This window comes from Geospiza fortis, unplaced genomic scaffold (assembly GCF_000277835.1).
Source record: "Geospiza fortis unplaced genomic scaffold, GeoFor_1.0 scaffold398, whole genome shotgun sequence".
NCBI lineage: Eukaryota > Metazoa > Chordata > Aves > Passeriformes > Thraupidae > Geospiza > Geospiza fortis.
In genome coordinates, this window is record NW_005054517.1 from 567,160 (window position 1) to 590,775 (window position 23,616).

The following is a 23,616-nucleotide window of genomic DNA, read 5'->3' on the forward strand; positions in this document are numbered from 1 at the left end:
ATGCCATAATTCATTGTTTGCAGGTTTCCCTGAGCTGTTTGTTGTACACACTTGAGCTGTACAGAGTCCAACACCTCCAGCACTTGCTAGAAATCAGCTACAGGAGAATATCTGAGGAGTATGTGGCTGGCTGTCAAAAGGATTCCGAAGTGCTGGTCCATGTTTAGGAATTCTCCCACTCAGAAATCAGCTGGTTTAGAAGCAGAGGTGGTTGATGACATCTAAATATCTAAAGCAGATTCTTTACAGATCCTTGAGGAATTTTTCTGGTATGAAATGATTTCTAAATGAATTTGTATAAATTTCCCATTTTCCCTGCAAATTCTGTAGAAATCACTGTTCTTTTCTAGAGCATGATTTTACTTAGTTTGAGGAACTGCTTACTTAATAGCAGTTTATTTAATTCCTTCTAATATCTTTCACTTGTGCTGATAAGAACTGTTAAACCACTTGAACTATTACCTGGAAAAGCATTTATCTGATTTGACCTCAGTATTTGATCTGAGTCTCCTTTAGTTTTGTGAATCCATGTGATTTTAGGAAATATGCAATGCATTTGAAGAATGACCAGACAATATTTGGCCTTGAAATTAGGGAAAGGTGAAGATGGATGGTGGTCCTAAGTGTCTTTATTGATCCCATAATGACAGCGGAGATAAAATAATGTGGTGGTAAACTTACCAACAGGCAAACTTTAGGAGGCAAGAAGTCAGTGTTACTTCAGTAACAGTGTAATTAAATACAAACAGATGCTCAGTACAAGGCCAAAACCACACACAACCCTTTTTAAAAGCTTGTTAATTGCTGTTTTAGCAGTGCTCTGTGTTCTGTTGCCTTTCACAGTGCCATGTGCCTCTCTCAAAGCAGAACCTTCTAGGCTCAGGTCTGTCAGATTTGGTGTTTGCTCCACATGGAGCATTATCAATGCCTTCTTTGGCTCTTTCCTTTCTAGCTGTCATTCTGGAGTGTCTCAGGTTGCCTCAATCAGTTTTCCATAGGAAAAAAAACTTTCCTGAGGACAGTATTTTCTACACTGTAGACATTTTGGTCCCAAAATGATTGTTACTGGTCTATACATAAATATAGATATATGAAGAAATAGGTTCGTCTGTGTGTATATATTTTTTATAGGATACAAAAAAAAATGAATTTATGGTTAATTTCATACAGTTATTTTTTCTTTATTACTTAAAATTCTGGGTATATATACATATATATATAAATTTTATATATAAATACATGTAAGTATGTATACATTTTTTTTAGTCTGAATTTCCCCACCCAAAGCAGCTTTAAAAATGAGCCCTATTGACCAATAGATTTAATTGCTGTTTAGGATGGTTTCCAGACTGGTAAATTGCCCCAGCCTCTGACTCTAATGTGCTCTCACCCCTTTAAGGACACAGTCTCCTGTTACATTGCTGGTGTCACGTGTGGAAAGGCCTCCAACAGATTCCTGAGTTTGCAAAGTGGGTCATGCAGTCAAGTGGAAGAACATAGCCTTTGGATACTCTGGAGATGTTGTATAGGGATGATTGCTCTGGAAGTGCTTCCAATTATAAAGATTGCTTCCCCCAAAGGATAAGAGACTTTGATGTTAGTGAGTTATCTCAAAACAGTTGGAGATACAATAAAATCCTATCAGAAACCAGCATCAATGCATGCCATTGACACATCAGGTCTCAAGACAACATTTACCAAGAACCAGATAAGCCGGAGGCTTCCTCTTCCTTAATTAAACTTAATTAGGTTGTCTTTCTGAAGTTTTTTCACTCAGGAATGATTGAAGCCATTGGATTAGTGAGTGGAATTTTCACTGAGTGGTTTTTGGAAGAGCTGCTCTTACAGCAGGTGGGTAAAGCTCTTTCCAAATCCACACATTCCCACAAGGACTTTATGTAGACAGAGGGGGCTTTGGGGATGTCTTGCACTTCCACATTTCTTTGTGAACATGGATGAAGCAAAACAAATTTTCTCACTAAAAAATCAGCTCTCATATACATTTTTACCATCCCAGCCTGTCTGTTGTTGACAGAATGACTGTTCTGATAATTAAACTTTTACAGTGGAAGTGATAATTTCTGATACCCGAGCCACATTCATGCATATTCAAAAGGGCTTTGTTTTTGCACACCTCCTGATTGCCATCTCTCAACAAACATCACATTGTTTCCATTATCAGTTCACAATACCTTTCCTTGATGGTAAAAGTCTTTCATTTGCCTAAATGGAAATGAGAATGCAATTATGGATATTTATAACTATGCATAATACAATTTTTTTCAGACAATCAGGGGACTAAAGTGATGGATTTGTGTTCTGTCAGTTCATATTATGGCTTGCTAAAACTTGCCTTCTACCTATGTATATTTGTCAAGTAAAATGATAATTCCATCCCTGGACATTTTAGGAAACAATTGCTGTGATTAGTTAAAGATAAATTATTTACACAATAGCCATCAGTGCTGACTGCATATCATTTATATGATTAAGCAATTTTTAAGTAACTTATTTATTGGTTTTTTTTCTAATTTTACTAATTTAAACAAAGTGCAGCATTAGAAAAGCACTTTCTGTAGGTTTTACCTGATTATCTGAATAATTCCATTTTGTAACTCAGTGTGGATGCCAGGCTTGGTTGTTTGTAGCTTTTAGGACAGGGATCTAAATGCCCAGAACCGAAATAATACACACAGTGGAAACAGAAAAATGTATACATTTGAGAAAATGCTTTTCTCAGTGTTTCATAGTTAACTGCAGGGTTATTAATGAAACAATCTTTATGTTTAAAAAATAAACTGCATGATATAATGATAAGCAATTTGTATTGTCTTTTTTTGGCAATATATTTAAGAAAAGAAACAGGAAAAAAAATAAGATTTGGTCATTTTCCAGCATAAAAATGATGAGTTTATTTTCTATCCTCCAGAATACATTTGGAATGGCTCTAATATTTTTTAACCAAAACTTTTGGCGCAGATCTGGACTAAATAAAGCATTAAAATAAGGAATTGATCACAGATCACTTTCAGGATTTTGTTATCAATTTTTCCTTTTGACTCAGGGATATCTTTCCACTGCTTTTTTTTTCCTTTCACTTTAATTCTGAAAGATTTGACAACTTCCCCCTTTGATGACTGAGTACAAACTCTATGCAGTTTTTTATTTACTACTATATAGAAAGATACTTTTCCCCTTCTTTTTCTGTCTATTTTGAGCACCTTGCTTAGTCAGAAGTACAAATAAAATTATGTGTCAGAGAAGATCTGGGTGAGAAATTAGTCTCACCAATTTTATGCAACAATGTAAAACAAAAAGAAAAATCTGCTCAAGGTACCAACTGTTTCTAGAAGGTACTTTTGTCCATGAAATGTTATAGGTAAAATAATTAAAGGGAGAATGGTCTATTTTTCATTATCTTCTAGCAAAAATCAGTGTATGGGAACTAACATATGAATAATTCTTTTGATTGTAGGGAGAGAAAACAACTTTGCTTTCTCATTTCCCTCAGCAGGAGGTTCTCATTGTCAGCGCCTCTGTAGGAAATGTCATAACCTCACTGAATTTGTCTATATTGCAATTAATAATCTATGACTATATAGAAATTAATGACCTTCAAGCTTTAAAGCTTTGCTCTATTTTCAAGCACTCACATTTTATTCAAACTCAGATGTTTTCTTAATACACTTAAGACAGTTGTCTATCTCCAAGGCTGCCACCTATTCCCAAATTCAGATTACTGTCTGCCATGGTGCTGTAATACATGGTCTCCTCAAGCAGGGCAAGTCCAACTGCAGCTTCAATACTGAAAAATAAAAACAAAATATCTCCAACTACAGTTGTTGCTCATTCCCACAACTCTTCTCTCCTCCCTTAGCATTCAACTCTCCCTCCTGCTTGGAGCTTCATCATTTCAGTTTATACATTTGAATGATGAAAAACCAGAAGCAATTTCACACACTGTTTCCTTGCATTTGTTCTCATTATTGTTTTTTACTAGAAAACATTTGTGTAGTTTCCAAGGAGGAAGGGCAGTGGCACAGAAGTAGCCAAATTCTTTCTTCCAGGTGGTTCCTAGAGTCATGAGAAGAGGCAAATCAGCACAAGCTGAAACACAGGAAATTTCACTTAAGGAAAATTTCAGGTTGGGTTGGTTTTTTTTTCTTTTACTTTGTGAGAGTGTTTGAATATGGAAACAGGTTATCCAGAAAGGTTGTGGAATCAGTGGGAGTGTTGGTCCAGATGGTGTCCAGAGATTCTGTCAAAGATCTTCTAAGGTTCTGGAACACAGATGAGGTTTTTCAGCATTAAACAAACTCACAGTTTAATACATTTCAAAATGCCTATGGAATTTTCTCTACAAAACAGTGCATGAAATGTATGAAAGTATGCTAAAATATTAAAATAAACCCCAGACAAGCAAACCAAAGGTTCTGAGATTCTTTTAGCTTGCACTTTGCTAGGAAGTCCTTTACACTGTTCCCTTCTGATATAAAGCCAATCCAATTATTGCAACTCCCCATCACAACTTACACCCTTAAAAAAGTACTTTTGGAGTTAGTATTTCAATTTAGCATCTACCAAATGTCATGGGGTTTTAATTTAAATATAGGGAATCATAGAAACTGCACCAAGCTGTAGGTGAGTGTAATCTTCCACAGTTATATGTCCTCGTGGAAATTTCCTTGCCCATGGCAGGGGGGTGGAAAAAGATGATAATTGAGGTTTCTTTCTACCCAAACCACTCCATGATTCTCTGATTCTCTGATTCTCACAGAATTACGGCTAATTTGTGCTTTCAGGGAGCCCATTGTTTATTCTTTTCCAGAACCAGTGTTTCACTTCTTGCATTGTCATTCAACTTCCATCTCCTAATATAACCCAACCTTTCAGAGGTCTCTGTCTGAACTCATCCTGTTGAAGTTCAAAGCATTTTATTGTCATGGATTGCTGTGTCACATTGATTTGCATTAGGAAATGTTTACAAGAACTATAACAGCCCTTGAAGTTCTTATTACCTCAAGAGAGACTAAAATAAAGTGTTGTTCAGTGGCAAATGAGATATGCATATATATGCTATACTTTTATTAATATAGAAATATAAACATTTTTTATTCATGATGGATACACTCTTAGCTCAAGCCTTTAATTTCAATTCCACATAGATTTTGGCAGGATACCAGAGTTATTTGAATTCAACAGCAAACTCACATTGACTATGATGGATAATCATTCAATGCAAAAGATTCATAGATTCATCCCAAACAGCCCAATAATCCATAATCCTGAGTTCTTTAACAACATTTAACAGTATTATTCTTTTTGTTTCCTTTTTATGTGTTCCAGAGTGCAATAGTTTGGTAGAAAACAGAAGATATTGAGCACATTTTCCTCAAGTTCACAGATAGGCAATGTAAGAATTGATTCAGAGCTTGAACTGGCAATACATGTTCTCTTCTTCAAATCTGGTGCTGGAATTGGTTTCCAACACATCTGGGAAACGACGATGATGATGATGATGATGATGATGATGATGATGATGATGATGATGATGACAACTATGATTTCAGATCATCTTCAAAATGACAAAACCACACAGATTGGTTCTCTTTAGACTAGTGTAATATAACAGGAAATGCCAGATACTGATCTAGTTGAGTTCCAAGCTTCCATTATTTGAGTAATATTTTTTCTCATTTTCCTTGGATTCGTGATTTTTCCTCTTTCCACCTGATTTCTGTTTATCTTTGGGTTCACAAGGTGGATAACCCAGGAATATTCATTGTATACCTACCTCAGAAATACACAGAAATGAATTTTCTCTGTATTTTCTTTAATCTTAATTTTTCGACCAGATTTTATCAGTGCGCTTTATGCATCTGTTCTAAGGAAATATGGGATAAAGAAAGGTGAACATGGGTTTGGAATGGAGGTCTGGACTTTTTTTTTCTGTTGGAACCAGGGGAATGATGAGTAGTTTTTGTGACATCTCCTAAGGGGAACAACTTATCTCGCTATATATTGCTCTGTAATTTGCTTGCAACAAAATCTGCAGATTTGCCTTTCTGGATTCAGAAATATACCAATTAGGTGGAAGAGACATAGGAAACAAAATGGGAAAATGATATATCTACTGATAAACAGATGCTGTGTTGGGTGGCTTTTACCCTGTCTTTTAAAATCAGCTTGCAGTTAGACTTAGTAAACAGCATATGCTTGTTGATATAATAGTAGAAGTAGCCCAGATTTCTAAGATTTCTCTGTGGCATAGTTATTGATTAACTTGTAGAAAGCTGAAAGCTCTTTGGCTCTAAAGATTTGATGCAATGCTATTTGTGTGTATATATATATAATAAGAAAGCTGGAGACAGAATTTTACTATCTTAGAAAAAGAAAAAGAAAATGAAAAAGTAAAAGAGAAAAAGAGCAAAGAAAAAGAAAAAAATAAAAAGAAAAAGTGAATGCCAGTCCTAAATATTGTAAATATGTCAAGATCCTGCTTTTATTAAAAGTTCAAGCAAGGGGAAATTTCTATCAGTCACATATATTACTATGATGCCTTAGAGGAATCTGGAGGGATAGGCAGCAAATGTCGCACTTTTGCAAAAGTGAAAGAAAAGGGAAAGAAACAATTTATCTGTCAATCTTAAATCAGTGACTTCAATGCTGATCACAGGAAAAACTAATGAAATAATGGAGTGCATTGTATAAAAAAATTAATTAGTAGTTTCTTCATGAATGTCAATCTTGTGGTTTTGTGTAACACAGCTCCCACCCAGAGTCACACATAATCATACTTTAGGTGTGTTAGTGTGAGAACACGTCAGCTTTATGCTTCAGATTGTAAATTGGTTTGTTTAATTTGCTTAAATGGCAAAATTGTCTTGCTGCCCACAGGAATATGTAAATTTAGAAGGTACAGGCTCAAAACCTGTTGAAGGTGTTGCTGGGGTTGTCCTTTCGGTGGGGAGGGTGGGATCCTTTCCTCCTGGTGCTTCATCAAAGGTCACCTGGATCAGTGCTGAGCAGAAACTGCAGGGAGTGGATGGACACACAGCCCATCAGGAACCTGTTTGGAAGTGCCAGTGCTGAGCCCAAAGCCATAAAGTAACTTTGTAGAAATTGCCACATGAGGGGAAAAAACCCAGAGCTCTGAGCTGTGGGATCACATATCCCAGAATCATGGAATCATTAATGTTGGAAAAAGACTTCCAGATCATCAAGTGCAACCTTTGCCCACATACACCCATGCCCACTAAACCACAACACTACATGTTTTTTGGACACCTCCAGGCATGAGGACTCCAGCACTGCCCAGTGCAGCCCCTGCCAAGGCCTGACCAACCTTTCCATGCAGAAATTCCTCCTGATGTCCAATCTAAGTCTCCCCTGGCCCAGCCTGAGGCCGTTCCCTCTCCTCCTGTCCTGTTCCTGGGAGCAGAGCCCGACCCCCCTGGCTGTCCTGTCCTGTCAGGAGGGGTCCTGTCAGGAGTTGTGCAGAGCCACAAGGTCCCCCCTGAGCCTCCTTTTCTCCAGGCTGAGCCCCTTTCCAGCTCCCTCAGCCCCTCCTGGTGCTCCAGACCCTTCCCCAGCTCCGTTCCCTTCCCTGGGCACGCTCCAGCCCCTCAGTGCAGAATTCCTGAAGTTTGGGCCATAATTGTTCAGGAACCAAAGCTTTGTCATTTGGTTTACGGGTGGCTATAGAGGGATTACTTCATGTTCTAGAAATAGGAACCATAAAATCAGAGTACATAAACAATTTCTGAACTTCAGATTATCTGAAATGGAGAAGAAAATGACAGAAAAAATTCATTGGAGGAATATTGAAACAAGCTCTGTCAAATGCCTGCTGAAGATTAGCTGCTACAAGAAGGAAATAAGGAACCAATCCATGGAAGTGAAAGATTTCTATCTCTCCAGGCTAACAAACCACTTTCCTTAATCAAGTGCATTTTCTTCAGGCTTTACTTACTCTCACTCTGGAGTGAGTGTCACAAATGACATTAAATCTGATGACTATAATGTTAAAAGCTCAACAAAATGTGAAATATCATTTCCATGGGAAATGTCAGGTACAGATGTGATCCTCATCCACTACCAGAAAAACCCTTTGATATGAGAGCTTCGAGGCTCTTACTTTATTGAGCAATCAAAATGATATTTTTACACATAGGTGAAAACCCCACAACAATTAGAACAAGTTTATAAATTTCAAGAATAAACTTCATTTTTGAATTAATGAAATGGTTGAGGTTTCTTCTCTTTTTTAAAACCAAACTGTCAAAACAGCTATTTTTTTTCCCAGATAAATGTGATGCTTTAACAATGTGGATTTTCAGCTGTTTTTTAGCCTTTTCCAGATACCAGTAATAACATTTATGCTTTAGGCTTGACTATGTGCTTAAATATTATGTGATTATTAATAAAGCAAGTTATGTCAATATGTTAAATATTCAGAGTATAGGAATTTTGGATGGAAATTTTCATGATATAGAATTCAAATTTTCCATAATTTTCATAGAAATGGAAGCATGTTTGTAGAAATTAAATGTAGAGTCACTGTAAATAAGTAGGGCAGGAGATGTGCTGGGCAGGTCAGAGTCAGCCTCTTCTGCCTCCAACGGGCCGGGCTCCACCATGAGGGCTGGGCAGAGAGGGTTGACCCAGATGGTGTGGATGGTGATGTCCTTGTTTTTCTTCTGCCACAGCTCTTGGGCCTTGCTGTCTTCCCCATGGGACACTGATGGATCTGTGTCTTGGTGAAACAGCTTTAGGAGTTGTCCTGGGTCACTAATACTCCAGTCCATTTGGGTCATTAGAGCCGTACTCTGACAGACTCTCTTCCCCACTACTCCCTGCTTGGAAATCATCAGACTCGTGTCCTTCCTCACTCCCCAGCTCTCCAAGGATTGCCATGGATTCTGGCCCTGCCCACTGCCCGAAATGTTCCAGCTGGCTGGGCCGTGGGCTGTGGGGGCAGCAGGGGCTGTGCGGTGCTGGAAAAGGGGGTTGACCCGGGTGGTGCGCATGCTGACATCCTTGTTCTTCTTGTGCCACAGCTCTTGGTCCTTGCTGTCCTCCCCATGGGACACTGATGGATCTCTGTCTCGGAGGAAGAGCTTTTGGCGTTGTCCTGGGCCGCTGTCAGACTCCGGTTTGTTGGGGTCATTAGAACCGGACTGTGACAGGCTCTCTTCCCCACTAATGCTGGCCTGGCAAAGCGTGGACCAGTTCTGCCTCTCGTTGGCCAGCTCTTCAAGGAGTGCCATCACTCCTGACCTTCCTCCACAGAGCTCCAGCTCTTGCAGCTCATCGAGGGAGGGGCTGGGAGTGCGGCAGCGCTCCCTCTGGTTTGTTTGAGTCAAAAGAACCGGGCTCTGACAGGCTCTCTTCCCCACTACTCTCGTCTTGGTAATCATCGGACCAGTTCTGCTCCTCGCTTCCCTGTTCTTCGAGGAGTGCCATCCATGCTGGCCCTGCCCACTGCCCCAGCTCTTCCAGCTGGAGGGACGAGGGGCCGGGGGCGCAGCAGGGGCAGTGCGGGGCAGCTGCCCGGCTCTGTGCCCCCGCTGCGGGGGCTGCTGCTGCCGTGGCTGAGCCCGTGGCCCGGTGCAGGGGCCTGGATCTCCTAATAGCCAGATATATTTGGTTGGATTATCTTTAATAAAGCCAGTATTTCCTGTCAAGATAATACTGGTTGACACGCAGTTTTACGCATCTCAGAGTTCACTAGGCTGTAGTCTAGACAGGTTTGCTTCTTTTTTTTTCATTCCTTTTTTCAATGATTCATCCTCTTACAGTATTGAAAATTATTTATTACAAGAATTATGTTTAAAGCATTTTATAGACCTGATTATTTGATAGTTTTATGTTGGCTGATGTATGATATGATTGCAAAGCAGAAGCGCCTCACAGGGGAGGATGTGGTTAAAGAAATACAATTCTTGTGATTAACACGTGAGCACAAAACCAACTTGGCTTTGAGAATGCAGGATGAATTTGAAATAAATGCAAATATCTTGTTATTTGTGAATGACTACTGTAAATAAGAGGAGGACGTGTCTCACCCAGCTTTTGGGGTGAGAATGCATTAAAGCCATACTCATTGCTGGTGTGTGGGGTATCAAACATCCCAGGGCAGTTACAGCTGAGCCAGACTGTGCATTGTGTCACCTGTGCTCACCCAGTCCTCAAAGGGAAAGGGCACAGGGAACACAGAAACAAACAAACAAACAAGCAAACAAAGTCAAAGGCTTTTTAAGAGGACAAAGCAAAATAATAATAAAAAAGATTGACACTAGACACTGCAGGAAGAGGGCAAAGGGGTTGTGAAGCCTTTGCGTGTCTGTACATGCTAAGATGATTTTCAGCCCTCTCAGGCTGGTACACTTAATTCTTTTTCTATTTGTTATTCTATTGGCAACCAAGCTCCTACACCATGCATTTGTCAGCATTGAATTGCATTTGCTTCATGTCAGAAAACCATCTATAAAGGCTTGCTGCTGCTTTTTTGATGTCATTTTGTTTGCCACAGCTCTGAACATTGGAGCATTGACTATGCAGGGAGTATGGGAACAAGTCTGGGGATATCTTAAAGCTTCACCAAAGGGAGGAATGTTGCTTTTGAACTTATTAAGGAAGGATTTATGTGGGGAATTTCTGGGAAGTTGGCTTGTTGGATCTTTTTTGCCCTCCTGGAAAATTTTGCCCTTTCCAATATCTCTCCAGAAAAGGAAGGACTACTTACAAAGTGGGTATTCTTAACTTTCTAAAAGCTCCTTTTGCCTTAGAGGATTCTGTCTATGTAGAGTATCACTTCCTATTATTACCATGTTACTGAGATTTAGTAGAACATGATTTTAGTTCTGGATTTGAAAAAGAACAGGAATTTGTATGACTCCAAATACTGTCAGGCCACCAGACACCATCTTCTGTGAATGTTTGGTAACTGGTCTAAGAATGAGCTGGTCCATTATAGAGAAGAATCAAGACAGTGGATAAAATCCTGCCCTCACTGCTACCAAGAAGAGTTTGGTTTCTGTCTTCAACAGGCTCCAATTTTATCCTCATATTTTTTTCATAGGAAGAAAACCTGTATTTTTTCATTGCTGAATGACAGGAGGTTTGTTTATTGTGTGTGGAGCTAAGCTCCTGTTTCAGTTCAGGCTTAGCAATGATCAAAACTCTCAGAGAAAATAAAATAGCAATAAAAGGCCATTACTCAGAGCCACTAAAATACCCAAAATCCAGGAATCACCAGTGAACTAACTTCCATAAAACTACTCCCATCAGCCTACTGCCCATAACAAAGCTGATTCCAGGATCTCCATGTGCCAGTGTCAATGTCAAAAATCCCAAGACTGCCTTTAATACCAAATAACTTGATCCTGGATATTCCCTCTATTTTCAGGTGAAAGTTGATGTTCAGGAGGTGCAGAGAACCAAGCAAACTCCTGTTTTCTCTTTCAGAACTATGAGAAACATGCCAGTGTCTGTCTTACACATTATGCACTGCAAATTCCACCTGCCAATTTAGCAAGCTCATAGTGATTAGTTCAGAAGTTGATTCTCCTTGAGCAAAAACAGGTAAAAATCAATCAATTATGTAATTGGGATGCTGGAGTTGATGCAGCCATCAAATGGAAATACCACACTCCTCAAAGGACTGCATCACAGTAGAGGAAAAAAATGTTTTAAAATTAAATGGAGTCTTTTAATCTTCACAAAACAGCCCCAGCTTTTCAGGTGCTCTGAGAATATCTAAGCAGACAGTTTAATAAATTAGACTTAACAAATCTTTTTTATGAAAATGAGTTGGAGACATTCTATCAGAAGGTTTCCAGATAGTTTTTTTCCCTCTGTATTTCCTATACTTTGGTGTTGTCTTTAAGAATTCAGATTTTTTCCCTATCTGAATGTATGGAGGAAAGAAATATTGATTTTAATAACTATATTACTTGAAAGCATGCCCACATTCAATTTACTAAAATCAGATTCCCTACCTATTCTGAGCAGACAGTTACAACATGATCCTGTCCTAAGGAGCAACAGAAATACCTAACGAAATCTAGATTTTGGTTTTTATTGAAATTATTGCAAATATTTGGTCATGTATTCAGAACATGAATTTATATAAGTATATAGATCCACAGAATTTATGTAGGAATCATAGCACCTAAGAGTGGTTTGGGTTGGAAAGGAACATTCATGATAATCTCATTTCAAAACCAGGAGCTGCCCATGGGCACGGACACCTTCCACTATCCCAGGCTGCTCCAAGCTCCATCCAGCCTGGCCTTGGACACTTCCAGGGATCCAGGGGCAGCCACTGCTTGTCTGGGCAACCTGTGCCAGGGCCAGCCCATTGTCATCATAAAAAATGTGGTCTCTACACAAATTTACATTCTTTTGGGTCAAAAGGGTTGCCCCAGTCTTATCACTACAGACCTGGAACTGGATATGGATATGCAGAATATATAAATTTACATGGAAACAAATGGATACCAGAGAAAGAATTGTGGTCTATATAAATATCTATATATTTTCTATGTTGTAAAAATAGGCAAAACATGTTTTCTTTGTGATTTTGGCAGTTAAGGAAAACCTTCTGTGCTCTCGTCTGGGAGAAAATGTGTTAAGTAAAATACGAAGTTTTAAAAGGCATGCAACTAAAATGTAGGAAATAAACACCTGTCACCCCTGTTAAAAACATTACCAACATTTCTAATGTTCCTTAGGTTGAAAGAAGTTTTAAAGTGTCTTTTTTCTCACTAGGTTATTAATTCATGAGATGTAAGCCTTTCTCAGATTGCCTAAGTAGTATTTGCTTCATTGCTGCATATCACACATCTGAGAAGATCTATGCAATACTTGCATGAACAATATTTCCATTGGTAACTGTGTTTGTACAGTGTGGGGTCCTGAAATCCACACCTTCAAAGGTGACTATGTACCTAATGTCCACAAAAATTCTGGTGAAATCACTCATGATCTCTCACAGTAGATATTTCAAATGTATGGGAATGTAAAAAAGGGTCTATTGCACTCATGAATTAATCTCCAGAAAATAATTATTTAGACTTAAACTGTATGAAACAGAGGGTTTCTTTCTTTTCCCCTAAAATAAAGCAAATATATGTAAGAAGGTGGTGATTCACACTGCAAGTGGCATTTCTAGAAGCTCCCATTATTAGTACTAAAAATGCTTTACCATCTGTCTCCTTCTCTCTTCACTCATTTATTTTGCTGCCTGCAGTCACGTTATTTTCTTTTTGAAGAAAGAGCAAAGTTGGCATAAGGAATGCAGAGATCCTGGTTCTGCAAGCACTCTCCATCTTCTGCCTCCTGTCCCCTGAGTGAGCTGCTTTTGCATGGGATCACATGCTCTGATGATGCAGACCATCAGTACTGACACAGGCTAAATATAACTCAAACACCAGATTGCATCTCCTGTCAAACAGTTCAATAACTCATAAGTGAAAACTCTTCGTTTTCATTTTGCCCAATTCCAGGTTAATATTAAAAGGAAAAAAAAAAAAAGAGATAAAAAAATCCAGGCAAAACTCCCCAAAATAAATTCTATGAAATAAAAACCAAAAATCACCAACGAAAAGATCACTGATGATTTTTATGCTTTTTCCATTTCTTTGTTTGTCCTGCTCTCATGGACACATTTCTTCAGAACTCCCTGGGACGTCTTTCTCTGAGCAGGTCCTTTAATAACACCCACATAAAAACTGCTACAGAGTACAAAAACGTGTTGCAAACACATATAAACAACCCAAAGTTAGTACTGCCTAAGTAAGAAGTAGTTTAATTAAATAGAAGATATGTCATGATGGCATAAGCAGCTTCAGAAATTAAGTGAATCAAATCAGAAATGTATGGATTTGTGGGTTCAAACCAAAAAGAAACATTCCACTGTTAGCAAGACAGCTCGCCTTATGTGAATTATCAGAATTGGCTTCATCAGAGTCTGTAAACTCAGGTATGCACAGCAACAAGAACTCTGTGAGTCTAATAAATACTCTTTATTTGGCTTCTTAAATGGTAATGGGCAAAAAAGACCCATTATGGAAGTTACAGGACTGAAAATGAAAGATGTGTGCATGTGTAACATGCAGAGAAACACACACAGGAACGGTAAATTGGCAGGAAACAGGGTCATTTTTCACAATGTAACAGATTACTTTTGGCACATATATTCATTAACTAGAATATTCACAAATGTCTTTAATTGCCTGTTTGGTATCTTGCAAAAACTGTAAGCCATAAAACCTTGTTCAAACAGGATTCAGCCTTCCTGATTCATCTGCCTACAACATAGCAAGGTTCCTTCTGCATTTCCAGCTATCAGACTGTTGCCACATCCAGGTTTTGCTTATTTCATCTGTCCACAGTGAGTCAGCAATGATCTTGGTATTTTAAACTCAGTTACATCCATGTTGAGGTGGAATTCAGCAGCCATCTGGTCCTTGGAAAAGGAAGATGTTAGCAGTGCAGAGATAAATCAAGAAAAAATAAAAATAAATATTTTAAAATAGAATTCTTTTTTTTTTGTTTGAATTTCTTTCTTAGAATAGTGAATCAGAATGCTTGGCTTTAGAATAAACAGTTGTAAACAAACTGCAACTTGTATTAGTGTTCAAATGGGAAGACTTTATCAAGATGAAGACAAAACTTGATATCAGTTTAAAACCTGCAAGCAATTTGCCAGACACACAAATGAAACAAACAAAACCCTCCCCATTTAAGACCCTGATCTGACAGGAAACCTGATCAGCCTTTAAACACAGAAACATGACCATGGCATAAAGGATGAGGTTTTCCTGGCATAGCAATCCATTTGGGAATCAGCAGAGCAGCCGTGGTGAATATGCAGTGATTGATGAGGATTTGTGCTTGGAGTGTGCTAATGAACAGCAATCCACTAGTGCAAACATGCAATTTCTCAGTCATTACCTGTACATTAACGTTTGATTTCATATCTTGTCAACATCGAGTGCAAACTAACTCAGAGCTGGAGAAAATCTCCTTTGGAGATTCCTCAGTAGGAAAAATAGCCTGAATCTTTGACTTAGGTGAGCTGAGAGTGTGTATTCTATCCCCATCTGTCAGAGGTGGGGCAGTTCTCCTCTGTTCATTGGGCAGTTTTCTTTATCTCTTCCACAGCCAACCCTCCCTCCAGGAGATCTCTGCTGTCCATGGGCCATTAATTATTAATTATCTTCTGTCCATGGCCAGTGAGTGTCCCTGCATGGCTGATCCAATTCCATCATCCCATGGGGAGGTGCTGTGCCCAGGGGAGGAGCCAAGCATTCCTACCTGGATCCAATCTGAGCCTGGCACAGCACAGCAGCCTTTGCCCACTGCATTGCCAGAGGAGCAGCTTTCTGCTGCCCTGCATTGCCAGAGGGAGCCCAGGCCCATCTGCAGCAGCCCTGGAGCTGCAGAGGAAAACTCCCCCCTTGTGCAGGATCCCTGCTCCAGCAGCAGCACAGCTGGCACTGCAGGAGGGCTGAGCCCCCATGGGATGGGAAATGGGGCTGTGCCCCCACCCTGACACACAGGGGGGCAGCTCCTGCTCTGACTCTGGCAGTGTTGTTTTGTACTACTGCATTTTTAATTTTATTTTAATTTTTCCCCTAATAAAGAACTGTTATTCCCATTCCCATGTTTTTGCCTGAGATCCCCATAATTTCAAAATTATCATAATTTGGAGGGAGGGGGTTTACATTTTCCATTTCAGAGGAGGCTCCTGCCTTCCTTAGCAGACACCTGTCTTTTCAAACCAATAGAATCTTAAAGGAATGTAAAAAAGCACATGAATTTACTGCCCAAGAGCTGTTCTGCTGAAGGCTCTGGTAGTGAACTCGTTTCTTGGCAGGACAGCCTGACCTGTGTCTGCCTTCTGCGTGATGCCTGAACTGTATTTCTGTGCCTGGACCTCTTCTAACCTCTGCAAACGCCAATTTCTTTAGTCTCTGTAAAGCAAAAGTGACAGAGATAAAAAATGCTGTCTAAAGCCAGCAGATATTGAAACTCTGAAGACAGATATTTACTCTAAGATTCCTTATTCCTGGGGAATAATCCTAGCAGCAAGGGAAGTGAGTAACAGGTGGGATTACAAACACAAAAATTCATCTGCTGACAATAGATGTGCATAATAAATTCTGTAAAGATTTTATGAACAGTGAAGATCTTAGGGTCTATAGCACAGGATAAAAATAGCATTAATATCCCCAAGAATCCTGAATTCCTTCTTTCTTTCTTCCTTTCTTTCTGGTGCCATCAGGCAACTACAGAATCCCAGAGTGGTTTGAGTAAGAAGGGACCTCACAGAGAATTATTTCCTCCCAGTTGCCCATCTAAACCAACCCTTCTAAACTGGAATATTCACCATTTTTTCCTCTTATAATTTCCAAGTTTAAATTGAAACTATGTGAAAGTTGCAGCCACTAATGAAATTGTATTCCAACAGCTCATCTCTGGAGTTTTTTTCCTTGGTGTCAGGGTTGTGATCTTTACTAATTCAATAACAGTAATTCACTAATACAGGTGATTTTTTATTGCAAGACATTATCACAAATATGAACAAGGTTAGGTAGCCTGGGGATGAGTGACTGAAGCACTTTATGTCTTCAAATAATAAAATTTTAGGTGTCAAAACACAAGTTTTGAGGAGATGAGTGCTGAGAGAAGCAGCATTATTATTATATATACCACAAGGAAAGAAACTATAAAAGGAAATAGCTATTTATTTGGTTTTGTCTGGTTTTATCTGGTTTTAAGATCCCAGTTGATCCAAGAACAACTAAAATTGGGACTGTTATGGAATGATTAGCATTCTGAAAAATAATTTCTTTATAAAGTACAAATTCGTAAACAACACTACCACAGGGATATTTCAATTTTCAGAGAAATTTACTGATTTGGGTCTTTGCTACACTTATTTCCTGATGCCCACTTGGATTTTCAGTTAACACTTTTCAAAATCAACCCTCATTTGCTGGTGTCTGTCAGTAATTAAACCCCTAGAGAAGTGATATCAAGAATAATTTATATTTCCCCAAAAAGTCAAGAAGAAAGGCTGTTGTGTTTTTCAGCTTTCTTTTATGATCCTTTTTATATTATTTTCCATTCTTTAGCCTAAGTTTTTTGTGATGCAAAACCTGCCTTTTAGGCTGTAATTGTCATTAGTGAATGTCTGTAGTCTTCTCGATTTGCAAACTGAAAATGCAAATTTAAAGAGCATGATTAAGCATATTCTTTCCAAACACCATCATTAATTGCTGATCAGAGGTTTCACAAATGGAATTAAATGTGCTATTCAACTGTCTATATTTGGAGAAAACATCTCAGCTTTGAATTATATTGGGGCAGTTATTAAATACATTACTGCAACAATATTATGTGAAGAATCTGTAATAGAGAGTTAAAATCATAATTATTGCTGTCGTGTGACAACAGTTTTTCAAATGGGTCATTGCAGACATGGAACAAAGTTCTTCATTTAAAGTAAAATACGTGGGAAAAAGAGGGGATCATCTCCTCAAAACTTGTGTTTTGCACTTAAAATTTCATTATTTAAAGACACAAAGTGTTTCAGTCACTCATCCCCAGGCTATCTAACCTTGTTTATATTTGTGATAATGACCTGCAATAAAAATCACTTGCCTTAGTGAATTGCTGTTATTGAATTAGCAAAGATCACAACCTTGACATTGAAGAAACAGAGGATATTAAAAGTGATGAGGAAATATATATTTATGAGAGACAGGGGGGGAATTTCTTTTCCTAAAACCCAGCTCTCTGAGGCCTAAAAGCATCAAGCTGTAAAACTAAAGGATGACAACTAACAAGTTGCCCTTCTTCTTCCCTATTTAAACCTTGTCCCTTCCCTTTGTGGGTCTGGAGGAAATTAGTGGGGATGAAGTACCTTGTGACATCTGAGACTTTGTCTTTCATGTCATAACCTCTATTCCTGGGACCTTTTTATGTATTTCTTTCAGCTCATTGATACCTGGTTCTCTTCTCCCTAAAAAGCTGAACCTACCCCTTCCCTGGAGCTGTTTATCCAGCCCTAAGGACAGCGCCTGACTCTGCAGGGAGCTGAGCATATCTGGGGCTTACATGGGATCTCAGAAGAGCTCACTGCAAATGTACAAACTATTATTGCACACTACTGTGCAAATATTAATAACAGGAGCTTTGTGACATTCAAATGTCGCACAGACGGTGGTAAAGGAATGTTCAAGCAAATGAGTAATCTGAGATTGTGATCCTTCATAGTTCTAATTATAAAACAGCCTTATTATTTTCTGTAACATTTTATGATATAATAGTATTTGAAAAGTGACTGTATTAAGAGCATGACATTTACTGAAGTGAATAAGCTTTTCACATGTGAAGTAATTTCACTGCCACTTATTGTGCAAAACAGAAACTTCAGAAGTAGAGACCAGTTAATTCTTTGATGCAATGCCAATTTAGAGTTGTTTCCTTAATTTATGGTCTTTTGACAGGATTCCCCTGTCTTGGGACAAGGATTAAACACTGGACATTGCTTCTTTCAGCAATTAATACTTGGAGCAGTCAGGCGAGTTGATTTTAGTGATTTTAACTAAAATGTTTATTTAAATCTTTCTTTAGTGATTATAAAAGCTCCCCTCTACAGAAACTCCCTTTTTCTAATTTTAGATATTACTCTCAACCCAACTGTTTTTCTTTCATTTGCTTGGTCCTTTCTCTGGGATGTTTTAATCTGGGCTCCAACTGCTAGCCATTGGTAAAACTCTTATCCATCTTATCCACGGCCACTTTATGCCACAGAATGACCCTTCCCACACTCTTCTACTTTGAAAAACAAAATAAAACTATTTAACAAAGCATACACACACATAAGTCTGTCTGAAAATTAAAATTCTAACAAAATGCTCCTAAGTGGAACGAGGTTGCTCCTAGTCCATTAATTAAATCATAACAGAGGGTTGATAGCACTGCCTTGTTTGCTCCAGAAATATTCACAGTAGGAGACACTGGAATGGAAAAATAGACAAAGGAATTGTGCAACTGTAAGCCAGATAAAATTCCATGGTCGTCCTGGTTTGTTCTTACAGAGTGTTTCCACCAAAACTTGGCTCACATCAAAAAAATCCAATTACTGAAATTTTACCAGTAATAAATCTGAAGGAATTATGCAACATGTTTCATTTGAATCAGCTGATCAGGAAATAACAAATTATCATTACTGGAATATTTGGGCTTTCCAATGACATCAAATCAATCATTCCTCAGATAATTCTAGACATTTTGCAAAGCATAGGTACACTTGAGAGGAGAAATATCCTTGTTGTTCTGTGGGTTAAGACAGTTGTAAGAGGAACTGATTCCTGAATGTTCTCATGGATGCAAAATATATTTTTTTCTTCTTTTAATTTTTTATCCCCAGGTGTCAGGTCTGTTCTGAATCCCTACACATATTTCCTTGGACTTTGGGGACTTTGAAATTATATTTACTAAAAATGCACTATATTGACTAGTTTTATGTTAAAATTATATTTAACTTCTGTGGAGTTTGAAGAAACCAGTTATCAGGTGAACTGTTTAGTCATGGTGCTTAGATTCATTTTAAGCTGGATTTAGAAGGAAAATGTCAGGGAGTCATGCAGTAAACTACCCAGCTAATTGATCACTGAATTCCTTTAAAAATTAATATTTTTTTCACATGAAATCCTATAGAAAAATGCATTGGGCTTTCTTCATTGGAGACTTAATTGGCTTTTCATCCACTGCATACACAGCAATGTTCTTACCTCTAGAGAATAGTTGCAAACTGCATCATAGTGGGAAGAGGATACATTTAAAAATATTTCTAATTGGGTAAAACAAGGAGAATATGGTTCAGGTGGTAGACTGGGCAGTATTAGGTTCACAGTTGGACTCATGAATTTTGAAAGTCTTTTCCAACATAAATGATTCTATGATACTTTGATATGATACTTTCAAACAGTCTTAAATATTTCATATTTAAGAAGTTGTAGAAAATATTGTAGAAAATTACACATGATATGTGGCAATAGCTGGAGTGAGAACATGCTGGAATTATATAAGGGGGCAGTCAATTTTCCTGTCAAAGAATGATTAACCAATTTACTGGAATCATTAAAATTGATCCAAGATTTATGATTGCAGAAAGGTGAGTTTGGATGTAAGCTAAAAATCAGCACTAGTTCCACATCTTGAAAAATAGCCCACGTGGTTCTCACTGTCACTGTAGTAGTTCCATAGGAGCCCTTATCCAGCCAAAACTGGCAATCAGGGGCTATTTGTGCAAAAAAACCCAACAAACCAAAAAAACCCCAAAAACACTAACCAAAACCAAACAAAACAAAGCATACAAAAAATCCCCAAAAAACCCCAAAATCCCCAAATTAGCATCTATTGCTGTTCTATTCCTTGAGACAATGTCTCCAGATCTGGAGCCTGTGTTTTCTCCCCAGCTTAACAAACACTATGAGGCATGGAAACCTGCCTGAGGTGGGAGCAGAGTTGTACCTGAAGGGCACCGAGAGAGCTGGAGAGGGACTTTGGAAATAGAATTGATGGCATGGAATGACAGAGCAAGGGGGAATGGCCTTAAGCTGAAGGAAGTCCATGGATAAATGGGATTTTGGGAAGAAATCCTTCCCTGTGAGGTTGGGCAGGCCCTGGCACAGGGTGCCCAGAGAAGTTGTGGCTGCCCCTGGATCCCTGGCAGTGTTCAAGGCCAGGCTGGATGGGCTTTGGAGCAAGCTGGGATAGTGGAAGGTGTCTCTGCCCATGGCAAGGAGTGACACTGGGTGGGCTTTTAGGTCCCTTCCAACCCAATTGTGGCACTCTATGACAATAACGGAAGTATTTCTAACACGCACAAATATTCAAATATGAAAGCAGATTTTCCCATACTATCACACGGGAATGTGTTGTAGGGCTGAAAATGAACTGTATCAAAAGCTTCCCTTTCACAGCAATGCCGTCTGTTTTGATGACACTTTATAGAAAAGCCACTACCCAGTTTTCTCAGGATCAGCTGAAGTTTCCTCCCACAAGATCACTCCCAGCAGGGACCCCTTGTTAACCTGTACGTAGCTGTTAGTGGCTAATGCAGAATTGGGAGAAATAAGAACTGAATGCAAAGTAATTTTGCCATGCCCTGCTGGGTAACATGTTTATCCAAAGACATAGCACCTTTTATGTTGTGCCTATTTCTTCTGTGAAACACAAAATGCAAGAGGCAGAGTCACACACAGCACTGCCTAATGTGCAGGCACTGCTGCTGATCTTTGGAGTTCCTCCCAGCCTTGATAATTCCATGATTCTGTGATTTCCCAGCAGCCCTGAGTAGCACAATTCAATGTGAAGGTGTCACAGACATGTTTTCTGAAAAATCCTTTCCTTAGGATTTTTTTCTCGTGAGCAGCTGAGAGGCCTCAGGAACGAAATGTAAACATTGATTATCTGCTGCTGTGGAATGCAACAGGTGCATCTGTGATTGGTCTCATGTGGTTGTTTCTAATTAATGGCCAATCACAGTCAGCTGGCTCAGACACTCTCTCCGAGCCACAAACCTTTGTTATTCATTCTTTTTCTATTCTTAGCTAGCCTTCAGATGAAATCCTTTCTTTTATTCTTTTAGTATAGTTTTAAAATAATATATATCATAAAATAATAAATCAAGCCTTCTGAAACATGGAGTCAGATCCTCATCTCTTCCCTCATCCTGGGACCCCTGTGAACACGGGCACATGAGGGAGCTCGGCTGAACACAAAGATGAGTCAGAGGCACCTTGAGCGAGCAAGAAGAGGCTGCACTCGCGGTGAACTTGGGTCAGACACAAAGCAGAGCAGCCCAAACACCTGCCTCTTGCCCTCAGCTGATGAGACATGTGAGACATGATCAGATCCATGCTCCTGGTGAGGAGATGCAGTAAGAACAGCTACACAGAGGTTTGATGCTGCACTGTCAGGCTGGAGCTCGTGCTGTCAACCCTCAGTGTTAGTGCTCAGAGAAACCTCTCAGTTTCGACAGCACTTCTGACAGCAACTGCAGCACAAGTGACCTTTCCACTCTGCCTCTGAAATGAGCTCCTGCTCTGTCCTGTTGGGAAAACAGGAACAAGGAAAGAACCATTTGTTTTCCACGTCCATTAGGTCTGTCAGGCGTTGGCCAAGTAGCCACCACTCGTGGCAACAGGTCGGGAAAATTGAAGCCATCCTTCAGCCACTGCACTGCCAATATCTTTGCCTGACCTTCATTCTGTCATGGATGGAAACTCATTTGTGTGTAGCTCCAAAAAGTGAAGTCCTTGAGTTTCTGCAGAAAATTACCACCGATGACAGTGGCATTAATGAATATAAAGCAGGAAATTTTTCCACTCAGAACTCCCTCCTGTGTTACACACCAGATAAATGGAACAGAAAATAAGCGTGAGGCAGAAAGACTAACTACAGGAATTATTTTTTGTCTCCTACTAAAATTTAGTAGAGATATTGGGAATAAAATGTGAAATAAAATTTAAAAAATGTCAAGGAATGGACAGGTTAAGGATTAGGACCAACTGTCAGTAAAACATTTCCAACTTGTACCTCTAGGAAAAAAAACTGCATACATTTTAGAGCAGCAAACAAATAATGAAAGGCAGGAAAAAGAGTAAATGCTCCAATACTGGCTGCAAGCAAAACAGAATTGGAATAACTGGTGCAAAGGAGGAATAAGTAAAAAAACCCCACAGTAGTGGAGTTATTACAGCTGATTATTGCCTCCTTATCTTCCTCCCAAGTAATCCTTCTGTGCATTAAAGAGTCTCTGTATGGTTATAAACCTTTAACAAAGACATGTTTCCCTGTCACATTCCAAAAAGAGCTATAGCAATTTTCCTTCAAAGACATTTATGAATTTCAGCTGAAATAGAAATATAATTTTAAACGGTTTTTGGTAATCTGGCTTAGTCTCTGGCAATGTAAATGGTGCAACTTCTGATGGATAATCTCTGTTTTGGAGGTGAAAAAATTGGTCATCCAGAGCCAGTTATCAATAATTTGGCAGGCCAGAACCAAGCCCCAAAATTTTATTATTTTATTTTATTTTATTTTATTTTATTTTATTTTATTTTATTTTATTTTATTTTATTTTATTTATGATATTTTAGGTAACAGAAATTATTTACTTATTAATGTAAATGCTGGCTAAGCACGTGTTTATCTTAGAAGAAGCAAGTTAAGTGTTTATGAGTTTTGTCAGTTAGGGTTGTTATGATAAATTCACCCAAAATCCAAATGGTGTGTGCGCAAAATAATGACATTTCTTCCCTGCTACACAATGTATCAGGAAGATGCTTTCAGAAATTAAGTCTCATGCCAGCTCTGAGGTGGAAGATGTTTTTATTGAAACTTTTCTTGCACATAGAAATTGTGTCTGTGTGTGGATGTGGAGGTGTAAGTAAATAAAATATACACACACAAATGCTACAAAAGCACACAGAATGTAAAAAAAAACATATCTCCCATTCTGTTTTTTCCTTATTTCTGCTTCAGCTGCTTCAAACTGGCAAGGGCAAGGAATGTGGGCCAGTGCTT